Source organism: Marmota monax, unplaced genomic scaffold, assembly GCF_021218885.2.
Source record: "Marmota monax isolate L192 unplaced genomic scaffold, Marmota_monax_Labrador192_F-V1.1 WCK01_AAM20220418_F8-fsc00480, whole genome shotgun sequence".
Taxonomy (NCBI): domain Eukaryota; kingdom Metazoa; phylum Chordata; class Mammalia; order Rodentia; family Sciuridae; genus Marmota; species Marmota monax.
In genome coordinates, this window is record NW_026692418.1 from 208,714 (window position 1) to 222,597 (window position 13,884).

The following is a 13,884-nucleotide window of genomic DNA, read 5'->3' on the forward strand; positions in this document are numbered from 1 at the left end:
AGAAGTTTTTGGAAGTCCTTGAGAGTATGTAAGGTGTCTATTCTAATTTGAAGCCAATGGGGACGAACAGTGTGCACTTCAATCAGAATTCCAAGGTTTTGAAATGGGTAAGTCTTCTGAACCTTTTCTGGAGCTATACATAACCCATGTATGGTAAGAGAAATATGTAAGTCTGGAAAGACTTCCTGGAGCACAAGCAATTTTGCATGAGCAATTAAGATATCATCCATGGGGCTGGGGCTGTAGCTCAGTGGTAGAGCACTTGCCTAGCATGAGTGAGGCAATTTCAATCCTCAGCACCACATAAAAATAAACAAATAAAATTAAGGTATTCTGTTCATTTACAACTATCAAAACAATTAATCATCCATGTAAGCCTGGTATGTGGCACATGCTTGTAATCCCAGCAGCTTGGGAGGCTGAGGCAGGAGGATCTCAAGTTCAAAGCCAGCCTCAGCAATTTAGCAAGGCCCTAAGGAATTCAGTGAGACCCCGTTTCCAAATAAATTTTTAAAAAGGACTGGGGATGTTGCTCAGTGGTTAAGCACCCCTGGGTTCAGTCCATGGCACCAGAAAAAATTTAAATGTAATGGATAATCATGCATTAGGATATTTTATACAAAAGGGGGAAACAGCTTGATCTACAAAATGTTGGAACAAGGTATGGTTGTTAGCCATTCCCTGTGGTGATACTTTCCAGCAATAATATTTGCCAGGCTCTTTAAAATTTATTGTAGGAACACTAAAAGCAAAACACTTACGATCCTCAGGGTGCAAAGGTATTGTGAAGAAAAAAAAAAAAAACAATATTTTAGTTCCAGTATGAATAAATTATAAGATAAGGAATAGCAGTAGGTGATGGTAGTCCAGACTGTAGAGGACCCATAACTTCCATGGTTTTGTTAACTGCTCTAAGGTCCTATAGTAGTCTCCATTTTCCAGATTTTTTTCTTAATCACAAAAATAAGAGTATTCCAAGGACTAAAAGTAAGTTCAATATGATCATCCTGAAGCTGTTCTTGTACTAATATTTGAGCTGCCTGGAACTTCTTTCCCATTAGGGGACACTGATTGACCCAAAAGGGTCACCAGAAAGCCAGGTGATTTTAGCTGCTGTTTTTTGGTGGGAGAGGTGATTAAGGCCCCTAAAGGTGTGGAGTGATTATAGCCTAGCCCTACTCACCCCTGTTGGGGGGAGGCAGAAGGTAGAAACAGTGTGCCTTGTTGCATACTTAATCCTTTAGTAGGATCAAAACCTTGATTTACGGGCTGGGGATGTGGCTCAAGCGGTAGCGCGCTCACCTGGCATGCGTGCGGCCCGGGTTCAATCCTCAGCATCACATACAAAGATGTTGTGTCCGCCGAAAACTAAAAAACAAACACTAAAAATTTCTCTCTCTCTCTCTCTCTCTCTCTCTCTCTCTCTCTCTTTAAAAACAAACAAACAAAAAAAAACCTTGATTTAACATTTGGGAGGTAACTACTGAGTTGGGACTGAATAATAGGACACCCATCTCAGCTAATATATCTCTACCCCAAAGATTAACAGGAAGATGATTAAGAGCATAAGGCTTAACCAATCTGGTATTTCCAGGCCTACTCTTCCTCCCATTTAAGATGTTGAGTACGGGGCTGGGGCTGGGGCTGGGGCTGAGTGGTAGAGCGTTCACCTAGCATGCGTGAGGCACTGGGTTCGATTCCTGGCACCACATACAATAAACAACTAAATAAAAGATGTACTTTGTTGAAGCAGGGAAACTTGACCAAAACCTTGTAAGTATGCATAGGCCATATATAGAGGCCAAGCCCTTGGCCATTGCTGTAGGGCAATGACAGAGACATCAGCTCCAGTATCTTGAAAAGATTTTCCATTTAATTTTAAGTTGTAGACACCCCTGTTTAATTGCGCCAGTACACCTGATTGGAGGAGCCACACCTCTTTCTTTTTAGGTTCTGGGGAAAGAATTTTACCAGTTAGCTTGTAGGGTAAAAGAACAATTTGCACTATCCTAGTCTCTGGAAGAATTTGAACAATAGTATTAATCATTTGAGCCATGACGTTTCCCCTTGATTGTCAGGACCTGTGACTCCTGGTAACACTTGAAAACCTTTCATGGTTAAACTACTTCCCAAAATAGGTTCCATAACACCTTCTGCCAGGGGACCATAAACCCTTGTAGGGATAACCTGAGGATCCATCTCTGGGGTCAGTACAAATCTGGAAGTGGGACGGAGGTCCAATCCTGTGCTTCTGGAGGGTGGACGGTAGAGATCTCTCACTGTGGGTTTGCTGGTTGCCACAGCTGATACAGCTGTGGTGGTGTGTCAGTGTCTCCACTATTTGTTGGGATGGTGGGCTGGCCCCCTCGACAGTTTCCCTGCCAAGAAACTAAAGGATGTCCATATTTAATCTATATTCTTTTGCCCAATGATAACCTCGCTGATATCAAGAGCATCTCTCTGATGGCCTTGGAGAGCCCTCCTTCCACTAACCATTACAGGAACAGAGAACTGTTTGCAATTATTAGTGTAATTCCCAGACTTGCCACAATTAAAACAAAGTCCCTTGAACATATCTGTTTGCTTTTTCCAGATAAAAAGCCTCTTGATGCAGTGGCAAAAGCTACCCCTTGAATATATGTTGGCTCGATATCTGTACCTAAATGAATAAAATCATTCACAGTACCCTTTTTTCAATAAAGGCACAATGTCTTGGCAAGTCTTATTTGTTTTATGCCAATTGTTTTACGAGAATGTTTCCAGCATCAGAATCTGTAATAATTTTACTTGTAGTCTGATATAAGCAAGCCATAAAATCAACATAAAGTTCATCTGGTCCTTGTCTAATTTTACTGATGTCTGTTGTTTTTCTCCTTTAGTTGGTAAACTCCTCCATGTTTTTGTTATACATATATTTATTTGCTGATAAACTTGTGTATAATTTAGCTGATTTTGTACATTTTTGAAAAGCTCCAGTTCCTGTTAACATTTCCACAGTAGTGCTTATACCATGTGACTGATTTCAAGTTCCTTGGTCACACTGGCTTCCATCCAGTCTGTCCTCCACATTAAATAATCTCCCGGACTCAAACATGCCTAGCTAGAGCTTGCCAATCATTTGGAGTTACAGGTTCATTAGAGATATTTTCAAGCAAACTAATAACAAACGGAGAAGTTGGCCCATAGCAGCTAGAAGCGGTTCCAAAGTCCTTTACAGTTTTAAAAGGAATAGGCTCAAATATGGGTAATATTTGTCCAGAATTATTAGGATCATAACTTTCAATTACAGGGAAAATGTGAAAGCATAAAATATCTTCCCCAGCTTTCTCTCCTCTCGTGGGCTCAATTAAAATGGAGACAAAGGAAAAAACAGGAAAACAGTTGACATTTTTGGCAGGTGGGTACCGGAGATTGAACTCAGGGGCACTCGACCACGGAGCCACGTCCGCAGCCCTATTTTGTATATTATTTAGAGACAGGGTCTCACTGAGTTGCTTAGTGCCTTGCTTTTGTTGAGGCTGGTTTTGAACCTGCGATCCTCCTGTCTCAGCCTCGTGAGCTGCTGGGATTGCAGGCATGCACCATCATGTCTGGCAACAGTTGATATTTCTGATTGGCACCCAAAGTAGAGGGCACTGAATATACATTAAGAATTACAGTAGCAGGCTGGGGCTGGGGCTCAGTGGTAGAGCGCTCGCCTCGTGCGTGTGAGACCCTGGGTTCGATCCTCAGCACCACATAAAAATAAATAAGTGAAATAAAGGTGTTGTGTCCAACTACAACTAGAAAAATGAATATTAAAAAAAAAGAATTACAGTAGCAAAGTGTTTAGTAATGTCCTTATTTTTAACAGAAACATCTTTCTCTGCATGCTGGCATTGATCTTGATTCACCTCAGATTTTAATTCTTGTTTATATTGTAAGGGCAATGATTTATCACCTGTAGCTGAGCTTAACGCTGCAACCTTTGAAGGTACAAAGGGCAGATAAGACTTTAGTTTCTGACACCCATCTAAAGTTTGTTTTGAATCTGTTGCCTTGGTAGAGGAAGGTAATCTTGATTTTTCTTGGATAGGATTTAAACAGTCCTTAATTAATGTCTATATAGTAAAAATTGACACGGGAATGTTATCTGAACCTTTATTAATACAGCAAGCACACAGCTGCTCTCCTACTTTCCCCCAGGTATCTAAATTAAGAGTATCCTCCTCTGGAAACCAAGGACAATTTTTATCAACAAATTTAAAAAAAATGTAACAAGCTGTTTACTTTTTAAAGTGCATCCTCGATCATTAAGAATTGCATTAAGTGTACATAAAGGATTTAATTCTGAGAACCCGATTTTCCCATGTTTTACATCCAGCGACTGATAACCTGCTACAAATATGTGCTCCTTACCTTGAAGTTTGATGGTGATTACTGCTAATGTCTCACTGCTAATGATCTCAAAAAATGTGTGCACGTTCCAAAAGCGTTTCCTCCTCTGATTTTGTTTGAATTCCCCTGTACTCTTGAGTCCCTCACTGGGCGCCAACGGCTTCAACCCGCGCAGCATCAACAAAGGATTTTCGAGTAGGGGTGACAGCAGATGACAGAAAAACACAGAGACAAAAAAGTACACAGAGGGCTGGGGATGTGGCTCAAGCGGTAGCGCGCTTGCCTGGCATGCATGCGGCCCAGGTTGGATCCTCAGCACCACATACAAACAAAGATGTTGTGTCCGCCAATAACTAAAAAAGATAAATAAATATTAAAAAAATTTAAAAAAAAGTACACAGAGATACTTTCATGAGAAGGTGGGAAACTGCACTCTGATGGAGGAACAGTGACCCAGACCTAGCTTCACAAGTTTATTATATAATCAGAAAGTTAAACTAAGGGGCATTGTAAATTGTTCAAGGCTTGTAAGTTGTCCGAGGCTTTTTTGTGCACTAAAAAGTTACAGAACTAGAAATATTTGCAGCAGTTATCCTGCTATACTGTTGCAGTGCTAAGAGCATTCTGTACTTATCCTGCTGCACCCAGGACACCCATTGTCCTGAGACCTCCAATAACTGTTAGCATCAGAGCCCAGAATCAAGGCTGATAACTCCTTGCCTTTAGCAAGGAATGTTTCCTGGGTTTGGCTCTGCCCAAGCGCAGGATCAGCTAATGACCAGGGGCTCATCCACTCTCCACATTTTTTTTATTTTGAGACGGGGTCTCACAAAATTGCTGAGGCTGGTTTTAAACTCAGGATCCCCCTGCCTCAGCCTCCCGAGGGATTACAGACATGTACCATAACACCTGGATAGATTTGAGTTTTAGAAAGATTCATCTTTGCTGCCATTTGGATAGTGGTTTGTCAGAAGTTAGATAAAAGGCTGGGGATGTGGCTCAAGCGGTAGCGCCCTCGCCTGGCATGTGTGCGGCCCAGGTTCGATCCTCAGCACCACATACAAAGATGTTGTGTCCGCCGAAAACTAAAAAAAAAAAAAAATTAAAATATTCTCTCTCAAAAAAAAAAAGAAGTTAGATAAAGGCAAGTCTTAGAGAATGTGACAGCAACCCTGGTGAGAGAAGAAAAGAGTCTGAAGTAGAGAAATGGGAGCAGGAAGTCACATATTCAATCTTCAAAAAATAAAAAGCAGCCTGGTGCGGTGGTGCATACCTGTAATCCCAGCAACTCTGGAGACTGGGGCAGGAGGATGGCAAGTTCAACCCCCAGTACCTCAGAATGTAACTTTATTTGGAAATAGATTTTTTTCAGAGATAATCAAGCTAAGGTGAGATCGTGAGATCCTTATGGTGATCCTAATCCAATATGTCTGGTGTCCTTCTAGAAAGGGATTTGGCACAGAGATACACATAGAGGGAAGACCAGATGAAGAGACACAGAAAGACAGCTTTTTACAAGCTAAGGAGAAAGGCCTGAACAGATCCTTCCCCAACAACATTCAGAAGGAACGAACCCTACTAATGCCTTGATTTTGTGCTGTTTTCTAGAACTATGAGGCAATATTGTTGTTTAAGCCACTCGGTCTCTGGTATTTTGTTATGGCAGTCCTAGCAAATGAATATACTTATATACAGAAAATCCTAAGGAATTAAGGATAAAAACTCTTGAGAACTAGTAAGAGTTTGACAGTGTTCACAATACAATAGAAATACACAAATTTTATTTCTATGTATCAGCAATGAATAACTAAACTGAAACTAAGAAAATTCCATTAAATAAGATTTAGGGTTATTTTTATTTTATTTTTTTGGTACTGGGGATTAAACTCAGAGGTGCTTAACCACTGAGACACATTTTCGATTTTGAGCAGGGTCTTACCAAGTTGCTTAGGACCTTGCTAAATTGCTGAGGCTGGGCTGGGATTGTGGCTCAGAGGTAAAGCATTCGCCTAGCATGTGCGAGGCCCTGGGTTCGATCTTTAGCACCACATAAAGAAATAAATAAATAAAATAAAGATATATGTCTACTTATAAGTAAAAAAATTTAAAAAAAGAAAACTGTTAAAAAAATTAAAAATAAATAAATTGCTGAGGCTGGTTTCCAACTGACAGCTCTCCTGCCTCAGCCTCATTTTGCTTTTTTTCTGATACAGGGTCTTTTTAAAATTTTTTTTTAGTTCTTGATAGACCTTTATTTTATTTATATGCAGTGCTGAGAATTGAACCTAGTGCCTCACACATGCCAGGCAAATGTGCTACCACTGAGCCCCAGCCCTAGCCCTGATACAGGGTCCTGCTAGATTGCCCAGGTTGGCCTTGAACCCATGGGCTCAAATGGGCTCCTCCTCAGCCTCTTGAGTGGCTGGGACTACAGGTATGCACCACCACACCTAGCCTTAGGAATAAATTTAACAAAAGATGTTCAAACTTAATTGCTAAACATCTCCCAAAATTCTTACATTGAAACTTAATTGCCGATGTAGTAGATTAAGAGGTAGAAACTTTAGGAGGTGATTTAGTAATGAGGGCAGAATAATATTCATGAATAAGATTAGCAGTTTTTAATTTTCTTTTTCTTGTGGTACTGGGTATCAAACCCAGGGCCTCATGTGTGCCAAGCAAGTGCTCTTCTACTGAGCTACTTTCCCAGCCACAAAACTAGCAATCTTATCAAATGGAACTAAGCACTGTCCCGTGCCCTGCAGAGGTTTTATTTTATTTTATTTATTTTTATTATTATTTTTAGTCAAGCACTACTTTCTACCTTCCACTATATGAAGATGCAGTAAGAACTCTCTTACTGGACACTAAATGCATATCCTTGACCTTGGGCTTTCTAGCCTTCAGACTGTAAGAAATAAATTTCTTTCTTTCTTTCTTTTTCTTTTTTTTTTAAAGAGAGAGTGTGTGTGTGTGAGAGAGAGAGAGAGAGAGAGAGAGAGAGAATTTTTTTTTTTTTTTTTTTTTGGTGCTGGGGATTGAACCCAGGGCCTTGGGCTTGAGAGACAAGCACTCTTCCAACTGAGCTATACCCCCAGCACTGAGAGAATTTTTTAATATTTATTTTTTAGTTCTTGGCGGACACAACATCTTTGTTTGTGTGTGGTGCTGAGGATCGAACCCGGGCCGCACGCATGGCAGGTGAGCGCGCTACTGCTTGAGCCATATCCCCAGCCCAAGAAATAAATTTCTATTCTTTATAAATTATCCAGTTTGTGGCATTTTGTTATAGCAGCATGAATGATATAAGACACTTTCACTCTGAAAAACTAAAATATTGTTAGAAAATTAAAAAAAATATATAAATAAAATATCCCATGTTCATGGCCAGAATATAATTTTGTTAAAATTCAATTCCTCCCAACAACCTGGAGGCTGAGGCAGGAGGCTCACAAGTTGGAGGGCCAGCCATGGAATTTAGAGAGACCCTGTTTCAAAATTAAAATTAAAGCTGGGTATGGTGGTACACTCCTGAAATCCCAGCAATTTGAGAGGCTGAGGCAGGATTGCAAGTTCAAGGTCAAACTAAGCAACTTATCAAGACTTTGGTCTTTGATGAAGATGCCAAGTTCACTCAAAAAATAAAAAGGGCTGGTGATATAGCTCGGGGTTCAGTCTCAAGCACTGGGAAAAAAAGATTTCATTTTCCCCAGATTTGTCTAAAAATATAATGCAATCCCTATCAGAATACCATGTGTTTTCTTTTTTTTTTTTTTAAAGAGAGAGAGAGAATTTTTTAATATTTATTTTTTAGTTCTCAGCGGACACAACATCTTTGTTTGTATGTGGTGCTCAGGATCGAACCGGGGCCACATGCATGCCAGGCGAGCGTGCTACTGCTTGAGCCACATCCCCAGCCCCACCATGTGGTTTCTTTGTAAAAAATTAAAGCCAGGGCTGGGGTTGTAGCTCAGTGGTTAGAGTGCTTACCTAGCATATGTGAGGCTGGGTTCAATCCTCAGCACCACATAAAAATAAATAAATAAGTAAATAAGTAAGTAAATAAATAAAGGTATTGTGTCCATCTACAACTAAAAATATTTTTTTAAATTGATAAGCCAATCCTAAAGTTCATTCAGAATTGTAAGGGACTCAGAACAGCCATAACAATCTTCAAAAAGAAAAACAAAATAGGAGGACTCAGACTTCCTGAACTTACTATAAGACAATAGTAATCAACAGTGTGGTACTGGCATATGGATAAATAAAGAAAATTGAATAGAATTTAGAGTCTATAAAATTAAATGGGATTGATAATACATCTACTGTCACTGATTTTTTTTTTTTAATTAAAAATATATTTTTGGTATCAGGGATTGAACCCAGATGCACTTAACCACTGGACCACATCCCCAGCCCTCTTTTTTTTTTTTTTTTTTACTTTGATACAGGGTCTCACTGAATTGCTGAGGGCCTTGCTTAATTACTGAGGCTGGCTTTGAACTCACAGTGCTCTGGCCTCAGTCTCCCCAGTTGCTGGGACATAGATGTGTGTCATGGCTCCCATCTTGTCAACTGATTTTGATGGAGATGCCAAGGTTATTCAATGAGGGGAAAATAGTCTTTTCTAGAAGTATTTCTAGGCCAAAAGAGTATCCACATACACAGGAATGAGGTTAAGCTGGGAATAGCGGTACTTGTCTGTAAATCCCTATTACCTGGGAGGCTGAGGCAGGATGATCAAAAGTTTGATGCCAGCCTTGGCAATTTAGCCAGACCCCATCTTGAAACAAAAAACAAAAAGGGCCAGGCATGGTGAATAGCAAATTCAAGCCAACCTCAATAAGTTAATGAAGCCCTAAGCAATTTAGGGAGATTCTGTCTCAAAATAAAAATTAAGAAGGGCTAGGGATGTAGCTCATGGTAAAGTGCCTTCAGTTCAATCCCCAGTACAGGAAAAAAAAAAAAAAAAAGATGTACAAATGGCCAATAAACACATGAAAAGTTGCTCAATATCATTTAGGCATCAGAAAAATGAAAATCAAAAGCACAAATGAGGGACTGGGGATGTGGCTCAGTGGTAGCGCGCTCGCCTAGCATGCGTGAGGCACTGGGTTCGATTCTCAGCACCACATAAAAACAAAATAAAGATATTGTGTCCACCTAAAACAAAACACACACACATACACACACACACACACAAAAAAAGCACAAATGAAATACCACTTCACACCCATTTGGATGGCCAAATTAAAAAGTCAGATATAGCCAGGTACAATAACACATGCCTATAAACCCAACTACTCAGGGGACTAAGGCAGGATGGATCACAAGTTTGAGGCCAAGTTGGGCAACATAGCTCAGTGGTAGAGAGCATACAGAAAGTTCTGGGTTCAATCTGTGTGCCTAAATACATATGTATATACACAAAATGAGATATGACAAGTGTCAACCAGGATGTGGAGGAAATGGAACTCTCATATGTACTCCTGAGACCGTAAAAGTGTGTTCACTTTGAAAAACAGTCTAGTAGTTCCTCAAATTATTAAAACAATTACTGTATGACTCCACAGTTCCATCTCTAGCTATGTATTCAGGAAAAAAGAAAACATTGGGGCTGGGGATGTGGCTCAAGCGGTAGCGCGCTCGCCTGGCATGCGTGGGGCCCGGGTTCGATCCGATCCTCAGCACCACATACAAACAAAGATGTTGTGATGGCGAAAACTGAAAAAAAAAAAAAATTAAAATTCTCTCTTTCTCCGCTCTCTCTCTCTCTTAAAAAAAATAAAAATATGGGCTGAGGATGTGGCTCAAGAGGTAGCGCGCTCGCCTGGCATGCGTGCGGCCCGGGTTCGATCCTCAGCACCACATACAAACAAAGATGTTGTGTCTGCCGAAAACTAAAAAATAAATATTAAAATTCTAAAAAAAAAAATAAATAAATAAAAATAAAAAAATATATCCAATCAAAAAATTAAAAAAAGATGTTGTGTCCACCGAAAACTAAAAAATAAATATTAAAAAATTCTCTCTCTCTCTCTTCTTTAAAAAAAAAAGTGTCTACATAAAAATGTGTACGTATTCACAGTAGCATTATTAATAATAGCTGAAAAGTGGAAACAACAAATATAAATTAACTGAAGAATGGATAAACAAAGGATACTCATATAATGGAACATTCTCTGGCTATAAAAAGGAATGAAGTACTGAAACAAACCACATGGAAAAACCTTGAAAACATGCTAAGTGGAAAGAAGTCACTCACTAAAGTCCATATATAATTCCAATTGTATGAAATATTCAGAATAGGCACATCTGTACAGGGAGAAAGTAGATTAGTGACTGTTTAGGATTGGGAGTTTGGGGCAGGTAAAAATGGAGAATATAGAGCTGATAGCTAAAGCATACAGGATTTCTTTTTGAAGTAATGAGACTATCTCGAGTGTGATGGTTGCACATAACTATGAATATTCTAAAAACCACTGATGCATGATTGTGCAGTATGTAAATTATAAGACAATAAAGTTGCTATTAAAGAAAAAAAAAAAAGAGCGGAGAGCCATGTGCCTGCCTGCAATCCCAGCAGGAGGAGCACAAGTTCAACTAAACAACTAAGCAAGAACCCTGTCTCAAAATAAAAACTAAAATGAAGTAGTGTCTGGGATTAGGTTGTTGGCAATTGAATCAAAGACCTTGTGCATGCTAAGTAAGCGCTCTACCACTGAGCTACATTCCCAGCCCAAGGATTGTACTCTATTTGACAAAGTTATTTCCCATGGGTTATGGGTTAAAAATTCTTACACTGCCATACATGTATACTGGTGAAGCCAGATTTAAAATTAGGTAGTCAGTGTAGTTAGGTAAATCGGGTCTAACATTCGAGTAAGATTTAAAATGGAGGCCATGCAGGCCATGCAGGCCATGCTGAGAATGAATTCTGGGAAACTCTTGAAATGTTAAGGAAGTCCCAAGAAAAGCCCTAGGCCCAAAGTCCATCCCAAAGAAATGTTAATAAACAGCCCCAGCAGATTTAAAGATAGCCCATCCCAAAGAAGTGTTAATGAAGTCCTTCCCGCCCAGATTACTACTTTGGCCCACTTGTGTCCCAACCCTTCCCGCCTTCCCACCTACATTCCATCACCAAAAACTATAAAATGGAGAGACAACCGCACTTCCACTGATTCCATCTCTTGGGTCCCCTTCTTCCTCCGGGAGAAGTCTTTCTGCTGTCCTTTAATAAACTTCTAATTTCTACTCTGACCTTGCCTCAGCGTGCTTCTCTGGTGCTATTCTTCAACATTGGGGAAGCAAGGACTCATCGCCAGTCCACAGCGGTAACACTGGGATTAAGTAAATGGATGGTGAACTGTTAGAGCCAGGTATCTCATTATTCTAAAGGGAATTAGTAGACAAGCAAGGAGGTTTCAGTGTTCCAAGAGGCAATGGATTTGAGTTGAAAACATCACTATGAATTCATATTTATTTTTAAATAGTTACATATGGAAGTATTTATAAATGTGCATATATACCAAGGTTATCATACACACACATATTTCATTACTCTGAGATGACCTGGAAATCATGAGGTCCCAGAGGACACTTAGCACCCATATCTTGTTTTATAATACCATCATCTAATAAAAGCAATCTGGGCTCCTTAGAGTAATGGCTGATTCTAGGACTGAAGCAGGAAATATACAAAATGAGTTTGGAGAATGAAGTAGTGTCGAAAGTAAGAAAGTGCTACAGAGCTGGAGTTGTGTAGCTCAATGGTAAAGCATTTGCCTATCACGTGTGAGGCACCTGGTTCGATCCCCAGCACCACATAAAACAACAAATAAATAAAATAAAGATATTGTGTCCATCTAAAACTAAAAATAAAAAAAAGTGAAAGTACTCCAAACAACAACAATTAATAGCACCTACAGAGATGGGGTTATGTCAAAGAGACAAAGGAGCCTATTGAAAGAGCTCTCAATGGCCATAGCTGGGAATAGTTTGAACAAGAAAATTAATACATATTGCATTATAACCCAATATAACCATTAGACCCGAGAAACATGTTTGAGCAAATACGTGTATTTTGTCAATTAAAAAATTTTAAGAACAGTCTTTAGGGGAAGACATTTAGAATATTTGGGGAAGAACAGATAAATGTACCTTACAGAAAAACTACAAATAATTTATATAGATACTCTGCCCTCAAGAAGGAGAACATGAATCCCCATTCCTTCCTTAACTGTGGTTGTTCACACACTTACATAGAATGCAAATTCCTTCCAGAGAGTACTGGGGATGGGAGGCAGTAACTTTACAGTAAAGCAGTCTGACAAACACTACCTCTGCTAGGTGAGCAAGGTCAATATTTTCAGTAATAAATCTTGTTGAGAATATGTACCCTTGATATGAAATGATACATAATAATTTACATCTGTGATTTTCCTCCCCAAAACCCGTAACACCGATCCACTCATAAGAAAAACTCAGCAAAACCCAATAGAGGGCCAGGCATGGTGGAGACTTAGGTGGTTGAGGTAGCAGGATCACAAGTTTGAGGTCAGCCTCAGTGATTTGGTATGGCCCTGAGCAACTAAGCAAGATCCTATCTCTACCCCGCCTTTCCTGTCCTTATTTTGTACTGGAGATTTATCCCCCAGGGGCACTTTACCACTGAGTTGAATCTCCAGCCCTTTTTCTTTTCTTTCTTTCTTTTTTTTTTTTTTTTTTAATTTTGAGACAGGTTTTTCGCTGGGTTGCCTAGAGTCTCACTAAGTTCCTGAGGCTGGCCTCCAACTTGCCATCCCCCTGCCTCAGTCTCCCAAGGCACTGGGATTATAGGCATGCGCTACTGCCTGTGGCATGAGAACTTGTTTCATAACAAAAAATAAAAAGAGCTGGGGATATAGCTTAATGATAAGGCACCCTGAATTCCATCGCTAGTACCCAAAACAACAATAAAAAGAAACAAAAACCACCACCACCATCGCCACCACAACAAAAATGATAGAAAGTATAAGTTAAAAAAAAAAGCATTGTAACAAAAGTAAAGCCTTCAAAATATATTGAATTCTTTTCAACCTAGAATTCAATATCCAATCATATAAAACCTAAAATCTGATTTCTGAGGAATATCTAATCAAGCATGATGATATAACAAAGACATGTGAGAATATATTTTTAGACATGCAAGGGCTGAAAAAAGTTGCCTCATATTTACCCTTTCATAGGATGCTGTTGGAGAATTAACCATAATCCAGGAAAATAGAACCCAACAGAGACAAATGTGAAAGAGAGATCCAGACCAGAGTTGGATAAAGGACCATAGGAGGGAATTCTCTGTATTAGTTTTCTCTGACTGCCATAACAAAGTAGCACGAACTAGGTAGCTTAAAACAACAGCGATTTATTCCCTCAGTCCTAGAAGCTAGAAGTTGAAATCAAAGTGTGCATGGGGTGCACACCTGTAATTTCATTTGAGGCAGCTGAAGCAGGAGGGTCTCAAGTTTG